Source organism: Molossus molossus, unplaced genomic scaffold, assembly GCF_014108415.1.
Source record: "Molossus molossus isolate mMolMol1 unplaced genomic scaffold, mMolMol1.p scaffold_m16_p_1, whole genome shotgun sequence".
In the NCBI taxonomy this organism is placed as follows: Eukaryota; Metazoa; Chordata; class Mammalia; order Chiroptera; family Molossidae; genus Molossus; species Molossus molossus.
In genome coordinates, this window is record NW_023425344.1 from 129,636,013 (window position 1) to 129,657,673 (window position 21,661).

The window sequence follows — 21,661 nt, forward strand, 5'->3', positions numbered from 1 at the left end:
GTTAAAATAAAGAATTATAGATAAAAATAAGGGTTGTTAAAACTAGTATAATAGTTGGAATGAAGTCATTAAAAAGAGTAAAATATCCTATCCTTTCTTCTCCTACTCAAGGGCTTTGCTCCTAAAACCTATTTTCTATCTCTCTCCTGGATCAGTTATTTGGAGGAGTTGGTCACTAATTAGAGCAGAAATACCTTTTCCTTTTTAAATTTAAGGAAAGCATATAAATGAGGGAAGGTGTAGATCAGTTGGTAGAGTTGGCAGAGGGAAGATGTAGTTTATCCTGTGATTGTTTTCTCTGCAAAGTATGAGGTGAAGTTATCACCTCAGAGTGAGGGGGACCTTAAGAAAGACAAAAGTAATTATGGGAAAGCTAACTTTCTAGAGAAATGTGGTAGTATTGATGAACTAGCTGAGGAGGGGTATTTGTGGTCATTTAAAGTGAGAACAGTTAGCCCTGGCCTGTGTAGTTCAGTTGGTTGGAGCATCGTCCATGCAACAAAAGGTTACTAATTTGATTCCTGGTCAGGGCATATGTCCAGGTTTGTGGGTTCAGTCCTGTACAGGAGGCAAGCAATCAGTGTTTCTCTCTCTCTCCCTTCCTCTCTCTCTAAAACAATAAACACATTGTAAAAAAAATAAAACAGACCTGCCCTGGTCGGTATTCAGTGGTTAGAGCATTGGCCTGTGCACCGAAATCGGATGGCAGGTTCGATTCCCAGTAGAGGGCATGTTACCTGGGTTTCAGGTTCAATCCCCATACCCAGTTGGGATGTGTGCGGGAGGTAACTAATTGATTTGTCTCTCTCATCTCTCTCTCTCTCTCTCTTTCTCACCACCCCCCTTCCCTCCCTTCCGCTCTCTCTAAAAATCAATGGAAAAAATGTCCGTGGGCGAGGAATAACTGAAATAAAAATAAAAAAGTGAGACCAGATAGCTCACTTGGGCAGTTAAATGTAAGCATTGAACTTGATTGTGTTTAAGCACAAAGGAGGTATATGATAGTGTTTTCCTAGGGTTTGTCCGGTAAGTATTAAGAAGGAACAGAGGGTTGAGGAGATTCAGAGTATTTGAGGTAGATCATGATAATAGACCTTAGGATCTAAATTGGCTAAGCAGGGAAAAAGATATCAGGTAGCTGATGAATAGTGGGAAGTGGTCATACTCATTGAAACAGAAAGCTCTGTGAAATAGCTTTGTTAGAGTGTGAGTACTGGAATAGGTGAAACTGTTGGGAGGGTGGTGGTTAAAGAGTGAGATGCTTGAATTCAGATTTCAGAGGTGGCACAATTATTAGTGAAGGCAAGATCTAGAGTATAACCACAGGAGTGGTGGCTGGGGTAGAGAAAAGGTTAGTGCAGGTGAGAAGGTTATGGTATTAGATGTGTCATCCATGTAGATACTCTCACCAAGAATGATGCCAGAAATGCAGTCGTAGTTGAAAAGACTGAGCTCTGTGACTAAGAAAGTGTATATGACAGCTTTGGGGAGAGAGACTGATGTTTGAACTTTTGAAAGGTTATGATTTTTAAAAGGACAACAGTGAAAGGACTAGCAATGGGAAACAAGGAAGATAAACACTTAACCCATCTATTAGTATGTAAGACATGGGAAAATAAACAGCTTCTGCTCAAAAGGGCTATAGTATAGGGAATACTATTTTTAGAAGATATTGCCAGGCTTCAGTTAGGGCAAGAAGATGAGGGAACATTGAAAGAAGTTGACACTAAAGAAAAGTTTACTTACTCTAGAGAACAGAGTGGAAGAGTTTGGAAAGGTGGGGAAAGAGAAAATTGGGTCAGATTAGAGAATATTGAGATGAGTATGGTGATGAAAGCCAGTGTAATGCTGTTAAGTCTTGAACTTTGTTGGTAATGGATATTAAGAATGATGGGGTTTATCCAGCCAACCTCATCTGTGCAGTCAGTTCAAGATACCTTTCTACTAGATATGCTGAACTGTACAGGACCACTCCTGCAACTAGAAGAGGGTGCCTGTAGGAAGGACCGCCCCACTAGATAGAAACCAAGGAGTATCACTCCTGCTGCACAATGTGTAAATATCTTTACAATGAAGGATCTTCATACAGCATACATATTTCAGGACCTTTAGGGTTGCTGTTAAGTGTCTGCGAACTCTCCCTCCTCTGCTGTGATTCTCAACAGGGACTGTACCATTTTTTCACTCTCAGGACATTCTGGAAAACTTTTGATTGTCACATTTGGGGGAGAGTGTTGGGGCCAGGAACAGTATAAATTCCACCATGTAAAGGATAGTCCTGCAAAACAAAGAATCTCCCACATGACTTGACCATCCCATAGAACATCCCAGTACATGAAATTTCACATAAATCAATACATTTGGATCTAAGAATTTCTGTTAACAGATTAGGAAGCCTACTTTGTCCTGAAAGGTTTGTAGTTTCTAACTGGTCTCCCCACCCTAGTTTTCTAATTTTCAACCCTCTCAAAGTTATCAGATATTCTTTTAAATATGTGAGTCTGGCCCTGGCTGATTTGGCTCAGTGGTTAGAGCATCAGCCCACAGGTTCGATTCCTGGTCAAGGGCACGTTACCTGGGTTGCAGGTTTGATCCCCGGCCCTGGTCAGGGTCGTGCAGTAGGCAACCAATGGATGTTTCTCTCCCTTTCCCTCCCTCCCTTCCACTATATCTTAAAAAAAAAAAAAAATCGATGGAAAATTATCCTCAGGTGAGGATTAACCAAAAACAACATAGGTGAGTCTGGTTGTTACTTTGATATCTAAAAATCCTTAAATTGTCTCTTTTTGTGATAGAATAAAATGCAAAAACCCCTTAATGGGGTTGAGTAACATTGGCCTACATATCCCATCTTTCCCTTAACCTTTCTTAAGCCCTGTATTAGCTACTTATTGCTGCATAAAAAATGACTCCCAAATTTAGTAGCTTAAAACAAAAAAACACTTTATTGTGGCACAATTTCTGAGGGCTAGGAGTCTAGGAGCAGCTTATCTGGGCGATAGTGGCCCAGGGTCTTTTACAAGGTGCTAAGGGCTGAAGTTTTCTAAAGGCTTGACTGAGTCTAGACTTTCACTGTGAGCTCACAAAGTTGTTCATGACATGAATTCCTTGCTGACTGGAGGCCTCTCTTCATGAGCTTCTCCATACTGTATCAGTGTTATCACACATAGCAGCAGAGTTCACCCCAAGGGAGTTACACAAAAGAAAGCATTAATGAGAAAGCACTTAGGACAGAAACCACGGTCTTTTATTACCTAATTTTGGAAGCTACATACGTTCACTCCCAAAGCCCCCATTACAGTATCAGCACACAGTCCAGAGTCTCATCCAAATTGGATTCAAGTACAGTAAAGTTTCTCAAATGTAGTTCTATAAGTAGGGCTTCTTAAGTACAAATTTCTCTCAAGCTAAGAACCTAAAGAAAGGTATCTGCCCATCTTCCCTCACATACCCATTATACAATATTGGGGCAGGCTTAAGATAACTGCTATAAATTATTCCTATTCAAAGGAAGATGGGATGGAGGGGTAGGCACTGCTACATAGCATTTCTGAAATTTAATCAGGCAAATGATGGTAGTTTCTTGGTTGAGCATCATTTCATGGTACTAATTCACTAAAGGTTTGTGTATTTGGTTCTATCTAGTATTCACCTTTCGTTTTCCATGAAAGGTAGAACATGTTTGTTAACTGAGTTCTTAGCTTCCTGCCAAAATTTTTGGACTCTGGGGCCTCTTTCTATTTTGTATCATCTTTTCTCCCTTTCAGTTCCAGCTGGCGATGTTTCTGAATATATAATTCTTTTTAAAAACTTTGTGAGTCTTCTATGAATTTTATTAAAGTCTATTCCACTAGTGGAAAGCCATACCCATAAACATCTTTGAGATAAGCCTTTTACTACCTTGACCTTCTGCTGGAGACAATATCCTTATTAAGCTTCCTAAAATTTAGCCTCATTGTTTGAGAAAGTCTTTGAAGCACACAGTTCTCTTTGGTGGACCATTTGTCTGAGGTACCATCTCTGATCTTTCTGAGGTTTTAACAGAAGACTCTTAGTCACTCCTCTCAGCTTAGTATTTTAGACCATGTTTTTTGTGAGTACCCTAGGTTTGATTTTGGCTAAAAATCCATTGCTAAATTTAGCATCATCAAAATCTGGAGAGACTACAGATTTTCAAAATAAAATCCTGGCTCCTCATATTTACCGTGTGTAGCAGAAAAACAAGACAGTGCTTTCAACTTTCTGGTTGAAAATCACCTTAGTTTAAATAACCCAGTTCATTAGGTAAATTTTCTACTTTTCTCATAACTAAAAGTAACAGTGTTACTGAATGTTCTGTCCTCACCTGTAGCCTTGTAAAATATTATGAGGCTTTTATTAAAAGCTTCTTTACTAATACTGTCCTCAAAGGCCATGGTCTAGTTCCAGAGTCATCCCAACAATTTAGGTTTTTATTACACAGTGAGGACTCTCAGTACCAACATATGTGTTAGTTATCTATTGCTGCATAACTACTTACCCCAAACTTAGGTGCTTAAAACAACAATCTCAGAGTTTCTAAGGATCAGGAATCTATGAGTGGCTTTACTGGGTGGTTCTGGTTCAGTGTCTGCAGAATACTGTGCATGGTTACAGTCATCTCAACTGGAGAGTCTGCTTTCAGGCTCACTCACATTCTTGGCCAGAGGCTTTTGTTCCTTGACACATGGACCCGTGTGTCTTTACAACCTGATATCTAACTTTCCCAGAGCAAATGATCCAAAAGAAAAGGTATACAAATGAATAAGAAAGCACCTGAGACAAAAGCTGCAGTCTTTTAAAAAAATTTTTTTTTCTTTATTGATTTTTGAGAGGGAGAGAGAGCTAGAAATATCAATGAGAGAGAATATTGACTGTCTGCCTCCTGCATGCCCCCCCAATGGGGATTTGGCCCACAACCTGGGCATGCATCCTGACTGGAATCAAACTGGCGATCTCTTGGTACATGGGTCAACTCTCAGCCACTGAGCCACACTGGCCAGGCAAGTTGCAGTCTATTAAACCTACTCTTTCTTGCAAGTGACATACCATCACTTCTGCCATATGCTATTGTTCACATAGACCAACACACTGGTAGTATGGGAGGGAACTGCCCAAGAGTATGAATACCAAGAGGGAAGGATCATTGAGAGCCATCTTGGAGTCTAGCTACCACAAGTCCTCTGCTTAATAAACTGAACTATTATACTTCATGCTGTCTTAGTTCCTGACCTCTGCCTATGCCTACAACACACTTCTGTTTGCAGTGAACTTTTATGAAACTTTTCTTGACTTGCCTTTTCTAAGCCATATGACAGCACTCACACTTTAAGAAAACAAATTCATTTATGTGATGATTTCCTTTACTACACTACAAGCCCTTTAAAAGCAGAAACAGTGTTACAACTTAAAGGCAATATTCTTCTGGTACAAATGTTTCTTTAGTAAATGTTTAAATAGTTCTGGAAAATTATAGGTACTTTATGATTATTTGGGTTTGAAAATGGTGATCAGATACCTGTTTTAACTGCCCTTGAGCTTTCAGATTGAGGCTAATGAAGTAGGATTTAAGCAGTGGTTTTTGTAAGGTTGGATGGAAAAGACATGCGACATTCTAATAATTAAGCCAAAATTTTAAGCCAAAGAAAATGTCATGGCATTTCCAAAATTATGTTTTGTGAAACACTATGCTAAAAGTACTTATATTTTGTTGATTTATAAATTTACAAAGTATAATGACAAATATTGTATTATGGGGCCCACAGACATGTCTTTTCCTTCAAGAGGCTTATAGTTCATATGATAAGTAAAGCATAGTCTGGGGCACTCTTTAAGTCCCTGTTATAAAGATTAGAAGTATCTATTTTTACTTTGGGTAGTTTATGTTATCAATATAAGTAAAATCAAAATCAGTTATGTTACTCTAAAGTTCTTACATTAAAATTCCTTCTCTCCGATCTGAAAGTGTTATGAAAAATCAAGATTTTGGTTGCAATTACCTTTTTTATGGCCTTCTTTAGCACTTTTTTTTTTTTTTTTTTTAAATCTTCACCTGAGGGTATTCTTCCACCTATCTTCAGATAGAGGTGGGGGGAAAGAAACAGAGAAACATGGATGTGAGAGAGTCACACACACCAATTGGTTGTCTCCCTCATGACCCTGACCAGGGCCAGGGACCAAACCACAACCAAGGCACATGCCTTTGACTGGAATCAAACACGAGACTCTGGGCCGCTGGCCAGTCGACACTCAACTGCTGAGCCAAACCTGCCAGGGCTTTATGGCCTTCTTTAAAGTTTCCTTTTCATTTGCTGTAAGTGACATCTTGACAATATATATAAGAATTCTATATGAATTTTCCCCCTTGGTAAGTTTTTCCTTTATAATGTCATTCCAATAAAAGAAAAGCAGTCTTTTTTTTTTTTTTTCTCTGTATACTAGGGAATATCTTAGAATCAACTCTATAAAAATGTATTCCTAGATTCCTTTGTATTGGGTTTTTCGATACACTATTTAAAAACATCTGTTGAATTCTATTTTATCTTTTGTCTCAACTTTTATGTTGTGGTTTTATAGAATACACTTCAGAAATTTCTGCTAACTTTTGTAGTGATGAAAACTTTTTGTTTTTGTTTTTTGCTGAAGATGGGGCAGAATAAGAAATGCTTATAATAGAATGAACATTTTTCCTGGTCTTTATAGTTTTAGAATTAAGTTTTTCATATAAAGTTCTTAATTCTTATTTATATCTAAAACTCTAATCTGTCATGGATGCCTAATACTTTATATCATTAACAAGAAATCAGTTAAGTAACTAATGTTTCTTTATTTCTGGGCTCAGCTAAATTAAGTACTTTGAGGAATAAATCTTAAAATTGGAATTAAAAACATTGTTATTTCTAAGATTCAGATCTAGAAAATTTTCACTAGGTAACTTGCCTTATCAGTTAGGAAATAATGGAATATAATCTAATGTTTACTATGTGAAGTAGCATGAAACAAGAAGACCAGTATTCCTAATATATGTGTATTTCCTAAAAATATTGCTTGGGCCTGTTAAGAGTCCGATATAAATATGTAGCATATTGGTATGAAGCTGTCAAAGTGGTTTATATATCTGGCCTTATTATGTAGTCTAGCCCCTACCTCATTTTGGTTCCTTCAGCGCTTCTAAATTTTCTCCAACCACTGGATTATTTGTTGTTTATTCCCATGTGCTGAAATATTCTTCTACTAATTGGTTTAGTAATCTCTCACTGATCCCATAGATCTCAGCTCAACAGATCCATTAGGATAGGTCTGTTACATGCTCCCTTAATAATCATATATCTTATTAGCAATTACTATTTAAACTTCCATTCTATTTATGTGGTTATTTGATTAGTCTTTACAACATGACTCTAAGCACCAAGTACCTTTAGCTTCAAAGTTTAGTGCTTCCATTATTTGTTGAATGAATGACTAGATTTGCCTGTTGTTAATTTATTAATATGTTAGTTTAATCTATCCTAGAGCTGTGTTTAAAGATTAGGAGCATAATTCACACTGTAATTTAATGGGACAATGATTATTCCATTAAATTCTTTTACCATGTTGTTTCTATATGATTAGAGAATTCACATAGAAACAGCTATTAGACTTTACTTTTATCATTTGTAGAAGGAACTCGAACTAGTTGATCTGTAAGCTTGTCTCTTGACGCAAATGTTCTGTGACATTAAGGATTTCTCTCCAATTATCAGACAGATCGTCAAGGTTGTGCTATAAAGTATACAATCCTAAAATCTCAGTTGTTTTATAACAGATTAATTCCTTACATTGTATTATTGCCCATTGGGTTTAATTTGGGGGTTCTGTTCTACATGACCTCACTCCAGGATCCAGCTGACAGAGCAACTAACTTCCATCCTGAATATTGATGGACATTGTAATAGAGTAAAGAGTCTGGAATTTCATTTCTTGTATCGGTTATTTAAATTATCTGTTCAGAAATTACACGTCACCTCAGCTCAAAGCTCTATGGCCAAAACAGATCTTAGAGTTCCACCTAACCACAAAGGAACCAGGAAATACAATTCTACCATATGACCAGAAGGCAAAGAACAAAGTATTTGGCAAAAGTACTGATGACAGCTCTGCCCTCTGGTCAACCAAAGATTAGGATCACTCTCCTTCCCACAGGCAAAATAGTCTCTTCTCCCCAGTGAATCCAGCCTGAAAATCCCAGTTAAATAGTATCAGGTGATATACATAATTTTGTACATCAGGATTGGATGTGTTTCCTCTTTTTTTTTTTTCCTGGTTTCAATCTTTTATTTGTTTAAGCTTTATTATTTTATTTTTTATTTTTTAACTTATCTTTATTGTTGAATGTATTACAGATGTCCCCCCTCTTTTTTCCCCCATTGACCCTACCTCCCCAATCCCGCCCCACTCCTGCCTTCCCCACACTATTGTCTGTGTCCATTGGTTATGCATAAATGCATAGAAGTTCTTTGGTTTTTCTCATCCCGTCCTCCCTCCCTTTGAGGTTCATCAGTCTAACAAAAAATTTGAACTTAATTTCTAAATCTTTTTCACCCATCCCACAAGCCCCCTCTCATCTGGCAAGCAACAAAAAGTTCTCTGTGTCTGTGAGTCTGTTTCTGTTATGCTTGCTCATTTTGTTTGTAGATTCAATTGTTAATCAATATGTATTTATTGCCATTTTATTGTTCATATTTTTGTTGTTCTCCTTCAAGAAGACCCTTCAACATTTTATATAATACTCCTTTGGTGGTGATGAACTCCTTTAGCTTTTTCTTGTCTGGAAAACACTTTATATATCCATCGTGTCTAAATGATAGCTTTGCAGGATAGAGTAATCTTGGTTGCAGGTCGTTGCTTTTCATCACCTTGAGTATCTCTTGCCACTCCTTTCTGGCCTGCAGAGTTTCTTTTGAGAAATCAGCTGCCAGTCTTACGGGAGCTCCTTTGTAGGTAACAAACTGTTTTTCTCTTGCTGCTTTTAAGATTCTCTTTTTGTCTTGAACCTTTTGCATTTTGATGATGATGTGTCTTGGTGTGGGGCCTCTTGGGGTTCATCTTGTTTGGGACTCTCTCTCTGCTTCCTGGACTTGTGTGTCTGCTTCCTTTACCAAGTTAGGGAAGTTTTCTGTCATTATTGTTTCCAGTAGGTTTTCAATTTCTTGTTCTTTCTCTTCTCCTTCTAGCACTCCCATGATGTGAAAGTTGGCACACTTAAAATAATCCCAGAGGCTCCTTACATAATCCTAATTTTTTTGGATTCTTTTTTCTTTTTACTGTTCTGATTGAATGTTTTTTGCTTTCTTATATTCTAAATCAGTGGTTTGCTTCTTGGCTTTACCCTACTCTACTATTGATTCTCCATAAATTATTCTTTATTTCTGTTAATGAATCCTTCATTTCTGACTGGTCCTTTTTCATGTTGTTGATGTTCTCATTAAATTCCTTGAGCATCCTTATTTTTTTTTTTTTTTTTTATCCTCACCCGAGGACATTTTTCCATTTTTTGTTCAGATAGAGTGGGAGGGAGAGAGAGGAACAGAGAGAGAGAGAAACATCGATGTGAAAGGATCACATCAAGTGGCTGCCACCCGCACGACCGACCAGGGCCAGGGACAAACTGCAACCGAGGTACACGCCCTTAACGGGAACCGAACCCGGGTCTCTCAGGACCGCAGGCCGGCGCTCTAACCGCTGAGCCAAACCGGCCAGGGCCCTTGAGCATCCTTATAACCAGTGTTTTGAACTCTACATCTGATTGATTGCTTATCTCCATTTTGTTTAATTATTTTCCTCAAGTTTTATTCTTTTCTTTCATTTGGGACATGTTTCTTTGTCTCCTCATTTTGGCTGCTTCCCTGTGATTGTTTGTTTATATTAGGTAAAGTTGCTATGTCTCCTAGGCTTCGTAGGGTGGCCTATTATTGTAGGTGTCCTGTAGGATCCAGTGGCACAGCCTCCCTGATTACCCCAGCTGGGCCCTCAAGGTGCACCCCTACTGTGGACTGTATACCCTTCTGTTTTAATTGAGTCTTGCTTGCTGTCGGCAAGTCAATGGGAGAGATTTACTCAGGAAGATCAGCTGCAAGGACTGGCTATGCCCACTGACTACTGACTTCTGACTCCCTTGGAGGATCAGCTGTGTAGGGGCCCACCACACAGAGCAAGGCTTACTTCAGCAGGGCTCTGGTACCCACTGAGTCCACTCATTGAGTGTGTCACTTGTGGAGGTGGTTGGGTGGTGGTGCTTTAACGTGGTCTGAAGCTGTTTACTGGTTGTGCTGGCTCTGGGGCAAGGTCAGCCACTGCCTGTGTTTTACCTGGGGCCACCAGGCATAAGCTACAGTGATCTGCAGATGGCTTCTTCTTGTGCTGGGCTTGGAGGTGCCCAGGAAAAGCTAAGTTGTAAACCAAGGCTGGCTGCTTCTAGTGCCAGACCTGGGGCCATTTAACAAGAGGTATGGGACTTGCTGAGACCAGGTGCTGCTGCTTTGAGAGATTTTAGGAAACTGAAGCAGGATCCAAGACAGGGCAATACTATGGTGAAGCCATTGGAAACAGCTTGGGTGGGTCCAAAAGTAGGTTGGGGAAGGGCCTCAGGCAGTCACTAACGCAGGGCAAACAGTGTGAGCCAGGTTGCTAGAGTCCCAGATATGGCGGCTGTCTGCCACTCTGGGGAAGGGCTCACCAGAGGAACCACGACCTCTGCCAGCACATCTGTCTGTGAGAAAACTGCCCCTCCAGTGCTCGCCCCGATGCCAAACAACACAGTTCTTCACTGTATGTCTCTGGTTCCTTTCAAGCTTGCCTCCCCCATGCTGGAGCCTGGAGGGTGCAAGTCCCAGGAAGTCTGTGTGTGGGCCCTTTGAGAGGAACTGCCTGGGGCTCCAGCAGCCTCAGTCTCCCTCAGCCTCAATTCCCACTGGTTTTTCCAGCCAGAAGTTATGGGGACTTCTCTTCCTGGCACTGGAACCCTGAACTGGGATCCTGGTATGGGATGGGGACCCCTCACTCCTCAGGGAGGACCTTGACAGCCAAGGTGTCCCTCCTGATTTTTATCCGCCACATGTGGGTGTGGGACAAGCCCGTCCGCCCCTCCTGTCAGTCTCGATTTGGCTTCTTTAATTTTGTAATTGTAGGACTTCCATTCAGCTCGATTTCAGGTGGTTCTAAATGATGGTTGTATTGTAGTTTGGTTGTAATTTTGATGTGGTTGTGGGAGGAGGTGAGTACCGTTTACCTACACTGCCATCTTGACCAGAAGTTGGATGTGTTTCCTCATAATCTGGAGATCTGTGGATGAAAATACTATCTGTGCACGCCCCCACCCCACCCCCCGCCCCCAGCCCATATATGTTGTTATAACATGGGACATGAAAACCACAATAAACACTCCCCTTCAGATAACAGGAGATTGAGGGAAACACAGCAGCCCCTAATCCATAGCAACTCAAAAATCCCACTAGGTTGACTTTATAAGGGTGCCCTTCTCCTGGATGTTGGGATAAATACTGAGTCCACTCTCTTGGAGGAATTCCCCAGTCCATTGTTTGTTGTGGCTCTGGGCATTGATAGCTAGGAGATTGTCCCTTTCCCATTGTCTTCCTTAGCCTCATCTGGTTTAGGTATCAGAAAATGCAGCCTTTGGGGCTTTATAACCTACTTTCTGCCTGTGAAAGGTTGGAGACCTAAATGTACTTCTAAATCAGTCAGATTTTAATCTGTGCCCTTGATTTATGTTTGTTGCTAGCACAACTTTGTAGGCTTCTAATGTGTTTCCATTTATCTCTGTATGCCAGTAGCCTATACTAAGTTCTTTATTAGATGTCTGTCTTCTAAATGCTAATGCCATACCTGTTGACTTGCTTGTTGGAAAAGCTACACCCTTGAGTGTCTCTCTCAGCCTTTTCCTCTTAGTATTTGGTTCAACTGGAAGTATTAACTGGGTGTCACAAATTGTAACTGGGTCTCTGCTCTGAGATTTGAATCCATTCAGATGTATCACAGCCATACCATTGATTTGAAACTTACCCTCAAGATTGATTGCTCTTTGTCAGTCACTGGCCTTCTTGATTTTTTAATTTATGGCTTGGATTGAGCAGCACTCTTCAAATACTGCAAGTCCACAAATTTTTGGATTCTTCCCTTTCACTCCTGCGTACAAACTGGTCAGTTTTAAAAATTTGTTTCTTTCTTCTAATAATAAATACAGAGCAGCAAACATACCATTTTAATATTCAGTTATTTTTAACCTTTTCTTCTAGAGCTTCAGGTTTGTTAAATACATTATCTGATTTTAAGTCATCATAACTGACTTTTGCCAATATTTTGTGCCTAATATAAATTGCCATTCTTCCAGCCTCTGGGAGGTTTCCTTGTTTCTTGGCACCAAACTAATGATATGTATTTTAGTCTTGGTCTTATAACAGTACCCCACTTCTGGGACCAATTTATGTCACTCAGGATAAACTAGATTATGATGTGATAACACATCATAAATTCAAAAGTTTATTTCTTGTTAACGTCATTTTTATCACGGGTCAGCTGTGGAACTAGGCTGATGCAGCAAACATCTTCAACATGGTGACAGGTGAAAGGAGTACTTTGAAGGATTTCACATCGTTTACCAGCAGTTAAATACTCTGGTCCAGGAATAACATAAGACTCTTGACCCACATCTCATTGGCCAGAAATAGCCACCTAGTGCCACCAGCCAGCCATCAGTGGGCCAGAAAAGCACAGTTGTACTGTATGCCTGAACACAATCAGAAATAATTTAATGAACAGAATTAAAGACTATTGGGGAAAGAAGATGAGGAAGAGAGGATATTATTGTAGACTAAATCCTACAACTTTTTGTATTTTTAGAGGACATTTGTTAAGACAGATAAGAGGTATAACTTCAGTAGCCCATGTTTTTATCTCTTTCGAGCTTTAATCTTCCCTTCACTATTAAACAAGTTTTTCATTCTGACCATGATTTGGTTATATTATAATAAAAAGTATATATATCAGTAGAAGGCATGTTTTCGTTATGATCAGATTGAAGTAATTAAATTCCTAATTAGGTACAGGTACAATACCAATCCTCTGCTACCGTTTATTACTGGAAAGTTAATTTGCCTTTGTAGGGTTAAGAAAAAATAATTGTCAGTGTCTGCCACAGTTTGCTGCATTGAAATGAAATGTTTATTAAGTACATTACTTATTCTTGTTTAGGTATAGCAGAATCATCCTTTCATTCTGACCAAATTTAATGCAACTCCTGGGATGATACAAACTTTACTTAACATTTTTGTAAGAAACTTGAATATTATCTGGAAACTTTGTTTTGCTGAGTTATTTAATTTCTTTATGCTATCATATAAGAGCTCATAAGAGCCTAAAGACCTTTGCAAGAAGTTGTATAATTTCCTGTCTTTTATGTCTATAAATACCAACTAAAGAGATAGTAATTTAAATGTTCAAGATAATTGTTCAAGTTTTGCAACCATTTACCCTTTCTTCCCAAATAAAAGTTAGTCATTTTTGTTTCATTTACCAGACCTACTTCAGGTAGCTTTAAAAGTTTTAAATTTTTCTAGTGCATTATCTCATACCCAGTGGGATGAAGTATGTTATATAAATAATCTTTGAAATGAATTACTGCCATTAATTTAACTTGATTAGGAAAGCTGGGAGAACAAGTCTTCTTTAAGACTGTGATGCATTTTTTTGTTTTGTACTTTTAAATTGTGTAGAGAGATCTCAAATTCTTGTAAAAGGTGAAAAGTGACTGACTATAGTATGGTGCCTGAATTTGTCGTATAGAGTTTTAAAGTTCTATAGTGAGATTTGATTATCTTCAGAGGTTGGGATTATTTTGTTAACAGTGTAGGTCTACCAATAAAAATTAATTGGAGGTTTAAAATGTCTTCTTTGGTAGGATTACTAGGAGGAAGGATATCTTTTAAGAAAACAGTAAATTTGGAGTTAGTTTTATTATTGATTTATTGATTCATATATATCTACAGTAAAGCAATTTCTATTAGGCTTTTTGGTATAACTTCAGTTCTCCTCAATGCAACCTTATAAGTTAGGTAGCATTTTCTGCCCATTACAAATAAGGAAAAAAGGTTCAATTGGTTTCATTATTTATATATGAAGAGCTAGTAAGTGAGTACAGTACTAGGTACTGTGCTAAGAGGTTTACCTGCATTTCTTATCACATTTTATCCTTATAATGGCAATTACCTCATTTTACTAATAAGGAAATTAATGTTTAGAGAAGTTAAATCACAATTAGTAAATGGTAAAATTGGGATTCCAATCTGGGTTTTTTGATATCAGAATGTGTGCTGTTAAATAGTATACCTTGTATATGTCTTCCTATTAAATACAGAGTATTCTGATAAAGTCATATTTTACTTCTGTATCGTATGTTATATACAAGAAAACCTGTAGTACCAAATAACATTAATTAGAATAATTTGAAATTATGAAATATGATTTATTCTCATTTACCACTGTGTTAGTTACTTTAAATACAGGGAGAGTGAATTTGAGTGAGGGAAACAAATATATAATTAAACAAGAAAGTATTGAGACTATGAGAACCCCTTTTATTTTTTTTAGCCAAAATAGGAAAAACAACTTCGGAAATTGTACTGGAAGTTTTATAGGTTTGATGAAACCAAGGGACTTGGTATTAAAGGAAGACAATTTTGTAAGATTATTTTTAGTTTAGTCTGAAATGAAAGTACAACGTATCAACATTCATTTCTTCCTTCACTAGACATGTTACAGTATTTCCACAGTTACCTTAAATTCATAAATCTTAGCATTCATACAAACCCTAAAGGTTTATATTTTTGATGGTTAAAACAAAGTATTAATAAAAGCAATGTGACAACAGCTAAGTCTTGATTACTACAATGACTGGCAGGAAAATATAATATATAAATCTGTTATTTTTGATAGAAGAACAAGGGATGGTCAAATTTAGTCTGGCTTGAGACTTTGTTGCAAATAAATAAATAAGACTTTATTCTCTGAGGGGGTAAATCAGTTCCTATCCTCTGACTTCTTTTATGGTAGGTTATATATCTAATAGTACCTAAGTAAAGTACTTGAAAATCAAGCGAGTTCCTTCATAATTTTTGTTTGTTTGTTTAATATGTTTTTATTGATTTTTTTTAGAGAGAGAAACATCAGTGTGAGAGAGAAACATGGATTGGCTGCCTTCCTGCATGTCCCCTACTAGGGATGGAGCCTGAAACCCAGGCATGTGCCCTGGCAAGGAATCCAACTGGGACCTTTCAGTCCTAGGACGACGTTCATTCCACTGAGCCACACCAGCAGGGCCATAATTCCTTTTTAATTAAATGATTGCCTTCTTACAGGGAAACTGATGTTACTAATTATTTCTGTAAAAAGATTATTTTGTTTCCACGTTTGATAAATGTGGTGTTAAAATAAAGTGTCGGAAGTCCAGGGAAAGACGTAACAAATTTTAATATTTTTCTATTTGTCCATTCAGCAAGATAAAACAATACTTATTGAAGAAAAACATACTTTACCCTTTACTTTGAACCTCTATACATTTAGGGGTGATAGATGATTAAGAGTATTTAGTTACACAGGGAAGCATATGTACCTGGTATTGGCCCTCGTATGACTTAAATCTTCCTCAGCTTCCTTTATATCCAGGGTGCCTGAGTATTACCAGCAGTTAAGGTTTATGAGCTCTAATCTAGTAGAGCACTCCAATAAGAATTCTGTTTTTTTCAAAAATTAGGAAATCTGCAGTTATTTCCTTGATTTATCTAGTTGTATCTTCCCAGTGATCCTTGTAACCAAGATACTATTGCTCATCTCTTTAGCTGTTTAAAGTTCCTTCTGCTTCTCTTAGTTTTCTGAATCCTCCCCTGAGTATCTGCCAGAACTCCACCATACCTGGGGAAAGCAAAAGAAGATAAGGAGGAAGAATTAAGCTACAGGAGAAAGACCAGAAGTCATACCTCAATCCAAATCCTACTTACACTGTTTAGGGCAAATTACTTAATCTTACTGAGCTTCATTTTCCCTAAAAAATAGGCATAATAATACATCTTCAGAATGCAGATTGTATCTGATAGGATCTGAGCATAGTGATTAAAATTTATGCTTAATAACTTACTCTCCTCTTCTCTCTGTTATTTCCACCATGTGAACAGTAGAGCATGCGTTAAGAGTCTGCAAGTGGCCCACCATACCACAACCAAACTGCTTAAATTTCAAAGATTAAACAGCATAAATAACTATATATCAAGAGCCTATAAACTTTTTGTAAAGAAGACATTAAATATTTTGGGCATTGCAGGCTTTATAGTCTTTGTCACAGCTCCTTAACTCTGCTGTTGTAGGGCAAAAGCAGCCTTGGACAATATGTAAATGAATGTGTGGCTATATGCTAATAAAGCTCTTTGCAAAAAACTGGTAGTGGGTGGAATTTTTCCCCCAGGCTATGGTTTGCCAACCCTAATCTGTATTATCTTTTATCAGAGATTTACTTCATAAATTTAACTATAGTTCCCGTTTTAAAAATGAATTTAGTAAAGATACCTCAGTATGAGTGAACAGTAGTCACAAGGTTTTTTCCCCAAAATTAATACTCTATTATTGTAGACAGTGAATTTTGTATACCACAGTTTAACATTACAACTTTATTTTAATGCTTACCATACTTTTTAATACTGAAAAGTAAAGACTTGGTCCCACCAAAAATTTAGATAAATCAACAATAACAGTGGTCAGTGAATAATAAAAGGTTTACTTATCCGTATTACTCATTTGGAAAATCATGGTGTGTTTTAGCTATATAAAAATCTATGAGGATTCTTCTGTACAGAAACTGTTGGTTATCCCTGTCTATGCATTTCCCAAAATTATTTAATAACAGAATTCCTCATATAACACCTAATGGTATTCCTAGAACTACTATTCCAAAGAAAGTAGTCTGAGACTATCTAGATTAATTAGATCAGGAAATTAAGAGCCGGAAACTTTAACTGACTTAAGATCATGCAGTTTCTTGGCAGCAATTCTGGAAGAAGTACTTGCATCTCTTCCTCTTGCTTCCAGAGAGTCTACTTTTAAAGTTTCCTTTTGCTCTTAGCTTTTAAGAAAGCTAAAATTTGAAAATAATTAGAAACTTGCAGAAAAGGTACAAGAAAAGGAATGCTACACCTATATATATGTATTATTAACATTTTGTCCCATTGGCTCTATGTGTTTTCACACATTTTCTGTCATTCCTGCACTCATGTATTTTTTCCAACCCGTTTGAGAATGAGTTGCCATATCATGACACTAAATATTTCAGTTGGGCGGGGGGGGGGGGGTAATCTTTTGTGATGTTGACATTTCTTAATATCACAGTCATTTTGATTTTTTTACTAGAGGGATACCATTGGGGGTTTGTCTGATGTTTTCTCAGTTAGATTCAGGTTTTGAATTTCCAGCTAGAATATTACAGAAGGGATATTACGGCATCACATCTGGAGGCATATATATCTATCTGTCGCTCATTAGTAATGTTAATTTTGATCACCCAGTCAAGGTGTGGTCCAGTTTCTCCACTGTGTAGTTACTAGTTTTCCCTTGCAACTAATGAGCAATCTGGAGGGAATCTACATCTTTTTGAGAGTCAATATAGTGAAGTGTTTAGAGCTAATACAACTGAGTTTGAATTCAGCTATGAATGAACCTAGGCAAGTTGACTGATCTGTGAAATAGGGATGGTATTTGCCACCTCTTTTTATACATATGTGTGTAATGGTATTGTTGTAAGCTTTAAATGAAATAAGATTTGTGAAACTCAAGCCTAGCATGTGATAAATGCTCAGTACATGTTAGCTGTTACTCTGTCAATACTGGAAAGATGAATTAATAGGCATAATAATAAAGCCTCAATGAAGTTGTTAAAGCTTTATAACCCAAAGCTAAAAAGGACTCCACAAAGTCATATCTTCCATTAGATTAATATTTTATCCAAGATGAATGCCTTTTGTAAAGTATCTAATTATTGAGGTGGTTCTTACTTTTGGTGTTCTTCCCAGTTGTTGCTCTCCCTGCCCCTTCTGGTATGTATGAGGCAGGTAGTTGAGGAGTAAAAACCCTGCTGGGAATTTTTTCTTTCTTAATTTTGACTTGCTCAGTTTTAAATTTTATAAGGATTTTAATTGAATCTTTATAAAATAGACATTTAAAAAATCACCCTTACCTGTTTTCTATGTTACCATTGTGATAATGTTATATAATAGTTCTGAAAGACTTTCTAAAAGAGGGGTAGACATCTTAGAATTATAAAGAATACAAAGGTTTGTATAATTAAAGACTTAAAGACAAGAAGCATCACCAGTAGGTGTTACAGAAAATGCTATGGCTGGAGTGTTAAATTCAGGATAGAAAGTGGTAAGGTGTTGGACTGGAAGAATTAGGTAGAGCTAGATCATGAAAGATTTTGTTTGCCATGCCAAGAAGTTTGAATTTTGTCACAAAGGCATTAGAGAGCCAAGGATTAAGCGTGACAGTGGTGTGATCAAATTCTTTTAGAAAGAGCATTGGCAGTAACTGTAGAAGGGAATTTGAGACTAGTGTGATAATGCAGGTAAGAATGCTAGTGGCTGCTTGAACTGTGACAATGGGATGAGAAATCTAGAGGATCTGGTGCCTAATTTGGAAATGGGGAAGTAGAAAGCCAGAGGGAGCTGGAAAAATCAAGGCTTCTGAGTTGGATTACTGGGTATATGATGGGTCAATTCATTGAAATAGGTAAACCGGGAGGAAGAACAGATTTGGAGAGTCAGCCCGAATAGGAATGTTGATGTTATGATAGATAGGTCTGTGGAACATATAATAAGGGATCTCTTTATACATGTGCTTAGACTTAAGCAAAAATCTGTTAGAAATCAAAATTTAAATGGTAATTAAAGCAGTGATAGTGAATGAAATTGCAAGAGTGAGTATGTACAAGGGCTAAGGACTAAGTCTTGGTACAGCTTTTGTTTGTATTAGATTATCTAAACATGTTTTGTTTTAAACAAGTTTAAATTAGGTATTTGGTTTATTCAGTGCTGTTGCTTTAGGATGTTAACAAAAAAACTGAGAAACCTCTTTTGAATTTTATTTGCATGAATTAAAAGATATTAAATAATGACAGATGACTAGCTCTCAGGAGTGCATTGGAGAGAGGTACAGAAATCAGCAGCAGAAAGATTATAACAAAACTAAGAGCTTTTTTTAGTCTGTTTGTTTGTTGTTTGTTTGTCTTTATTTTTTGAAAGTATTACAGATGTCCCCCAATAGGGAAAGGGAGGGGGTCGTTTAAGTCTTTTAAAATTTAATTTTAGGGAAACATTCCGATGAGATTGACTTTTATGAGAATAGAAAGAAATTAATTTTGGTACCTTTTCCCTCACATTGACAAACATCACACTGGGCATGCAGGGCTCTTACTAAGTACAGCACATACAACCCAAGTTTAAAGGGACGCAAGGGGTACAAATAAGGGACATAAGAAGGCAAGGATCAAAATTAAACTTAATTTTTCCTAGGGATGCCTTTGACCATGCTACTTAGTAACTATAAGCCCTGACTATTTTGTAAGTAAAGTACTGAATCAACGAATATTTCACACTGAAGAGAAATCATAAGACTGGACAGTTTTACGTGTACCTTAGCAATGGTCTTCCTTTACTGGTTTTTTCTTTTACTATTTTTTTAACCCAGAAATAAAAGTAATTTCTAACTACCGAACTCTAAGTAGGAAGAAGCTAGAGGGCAATAGTCTTAGGATCCTTTACCATTTATTTTTTGTAGTAAATAAGTATTGAATTACTCATTTTCTTGTCAAATATTCTATCCTTCTTTAACTATTATAACTGTTTACCCTGCGTATTTTAATTGTGAAAACAAAATGTCTTCAAGTCTTAATTTTTCTTTGCTTTTTGTGAAATATAATCTTGGTTTTCTATGAAGTCTCTTCTGGCTCATTTATTCAGCAAGTATTTTTTGGATACTTGTATATGTTATGTACAATTCTAGACCTGGAGTGAAGCAAAGCAAAAAACAGATTCCTACCTTCATGGATTTTATATTCTGGGGAGAAGAGACAGACAAGAAATAAAACAATTAATTTAGTATATTTACTGAATTTTGACAAAATTATACACTTGCATAACCCAACCTCCGTCAAGATATGGAACATTACTATCATCCCCCAAAATTCCTTCATTCCCCTTCCCAAGCAATTCTTGCCACCACTTCCCAGAAGCAGCTACTGTTTTGATTTTTTTTCACCATAGATTAATTTTGCTCATTATAAAAATTCAAATAAATGGACCCAAAGATTATCGACTCTCTTGTGTAAAGCTATTTTTATTCCACTGTTTTGGGGATGTACTCCTATTGTAAATAATTGTTCCCTTTTGTTGCTCCATTGTATTATTATACTGCAGTTTGTTCATCTGTCCTCCTATTGATAGACATTTGGGTTGTTTCCACTTTGGAAGTATTTTGACTAAAGCGGTGTGAGCATTCTTACTCAGGATTTTTTTTTTTTTTTTTTTTTTTTTTTTTGTGGGCTTGTGTTTTCATTTCTCTTGGGTAAATACCCAGGTGCAGGCCATATGGAATGTGTGTTTGGTTTTAGAAGATCTGCCACACTTTTTCTCACTAACAGCATATGAGAGTTCTAGTTATTCCACATCCTCACCATCATTTAATGTTGTCAACCCTTTCAGTCTTAACTACTGTAGTGAGAGTATAGTGGGAGAGCTGGTAAGGAATGGTCTATCTGCAAAGCTGACTTTTGAACAAAGACTTGAAGGTGAGAGAACAAGCTATTCCTTTCATTTTCTTTCTTTTCTTGCAAGCTATTTCTTATAAGCTGACAAAGAGCAAGGAATTTAGTATCATGAGCAGAGTGAGTGAAAAGAGAGTAGTAAATGATGTCAGAGAGGTAACAGTGAAAGGGGTAATAAGAAACAAGTTGGACCTTGTAATTTTAAGAACTTTGACTTTTATTCTGATTGAGGAGGGGAATAACTGGAATATTTTGAATGTAAGATTGATTTGTATATTAACAGAGTACTAGAAGAAAAGAAAAATGGAAGCAGGGAAACCAGTTAGAAGGCTATTATAATGAGCCAGGCAGAGTTGAGTGTTTGGATGTAGGAAAACTAGGGAGTACTTGATGGAGCAGTGTTCCTGATTAGGCATTGATATTTTGGTTCTTAGAAATGTCATTAGACAATAGGAGAGAAAAGTAATTCAGCCCAGCCACTTTGTTCAAGTAGCAATAGAGTCTAGCTCTACATGCATAAATAACCAGTTGTTTAAACATAAGTCACTTTTTATTTAGTCATTACTTATTTCCCCATAAGGAATTTTTATACATTATTGTTGCTTTTAATAAGATGTTTTTAATTCAGTAACCAAAAAGGTCTAAATATGATCTTAATTGTTATGGCTAAGTGTTGTTAAGGTCATTATTTGCTTAAACAAAAATTTAATGAATACATGACCATAATTTAATCTTTGTTTATGAACTATCACAATACAGCCTTAAATATCTTTTTATCTGATATTTATTAAA

The 21,661-nt window shown here is 37.0% G+C and overlaps 1 protein-coding gene across 19 annotated transcripts in view; it reads left to right on the forward strand.

Annotated features, from left to right (window-relative positions):
- EPC1 (enhancer of polycomb homolog 1) overlaps positions 1-21,661 on the forward strand; it is a 94,755-nt gene that overhangs the window by 37,538 nt on the left and 35,556 nt on the right. The window contains exon 1 of one of the 19 annotated variants that reach the window (XM_036243462.1): positions 20,815-20,893. The exons of 17 other annotated variants lie outside the window; for them this stretch is intronic. The gene's annotated coding sequence lies outside the window, so the exon portion shown is untranslated. Of the gene's footprint in view, positions 1-20,814; positions 20,894-21,661 lie in introns of those variants that run through there. One more of the 19 variants, XM_036243495.1, reaches the window with a different exon arrangement.